General features: G+C 39.5%; 1 protein-coding gene across 1 annotated transcript in view; it reads right to left on the bottom strand.

Annotated features, from left to right (window-relative positions):
* The window catches only part of KIF14 (kinesin family member 14), an 83,022-nt gene that overhangs the window by 29,228 nt on the left and 52,634 nt on the right, over positions 1-1,160 (bottom strand). The gene's annotated exons all lie outside the window — the stretch shown is intronic.

Below are 1,160 nucleotides of genomic sequence, written 5' to 3'. Positions count from 1 at the left end.
CAAATCACCAACTTCACATGGAAAGGGAAGCGGCCCCAAATAAGTAAAGCATTTGTCTTAGTCATCTAGTGCTGCTCAAACAGAAATATCACAAGTGGATGGTTTTAACAAAGAGAAATTTATTCTCTCATAGTCCAGTAGGCTACAAGTCCAAATTCAGGGCATCAGCTCCAGGGGAATGCTTTCTCTGTTGGCTCTGGAGGAAGGTCCGTGTCATCAATCTTCCTTTGGTCTGGGAGCTTCTCTGTGCAGGAACCTCAGGTCCAAAGGACATGCTTTGCTCCCGGCATTGCTTTCTTGGTGGTATGAGGTTCCCATGTATCTCTGCTTGCTTTTCTCTTTTATATCTCAAAAGAGATTGCATTAAGACACTACCTAATCTTGTCAACCTCATCAGTATAACCTCATCACAGTGATAGAATTTACAACACATAAGGAGATCACATATAATCTCAAGACAGTGATAGAGTTTACAACACATAAGGAAATCACATCAGATTACACAATTATACAACACTGGGAATCATGACCTAGCCAAGTTGCTACATAAATTTTTTGGGGGACACAATTCAATCCATGACAGCATTACTCAAGAAGAAGAATAAAGTGGGCGGCCTCACACTACCTGATTTTAGAACCTATTATACTGCCACGGTAATCAAAACAGCCTGGTACCGGTACAACAACAGATACATAGACCAGTGGAACAGAATTGAGAATCCAGACATAAATTCATCCACCTATGAGCAGCTGATATTTGCCAAAGGCCCAAGATCCGTTAATTGGGGAAAAGACAGTCTCTTTACCAAATACTGCTAGCATAACTAGATATCTATCTTCAAAAAACTGAAACGAGACCCATACTTCACACCATGCACAAAAACTAACTCAAAATGGATCAAAGACTCAAATATAAAATCGAAAATGATAAAGATCACAGAAGAAAAAATAGGGTCAATGCTAGGAGCCCTAATACATGGTATAAACACAATACGAACCATAAGTAACAATGCACTAGCACCAGAAGAAAGACTAGACAACTGGGAGCTCCTAAAAATCAAGCACTTATGCTCATCAAAACACTTCACCAAAAGAGTAAAAAGACAACCTACAGACTGGGAAAAAATTTTTGGTTATGACAAATCCGATCAGCGTCTAAT

This window comes from Trichechus manatus, unplaced genomic scaffold, assembly GCF_000243295.1.
Source record: "Trichechus manatus latirostris isolate Lorelei unplaced genomic scaffold, TriManLat1.0 scaffold00035, whole genome shotgun sequence".
Lineage (NCBI taxonomy): Eukaryota > Metazoa > Chordata > Mammalia > Sirenia > Trichechidae > Trichechus > Trichechus manatus.
This window is presented reverse-complemented; position numbering and strand designations above follow the sequence as displayed.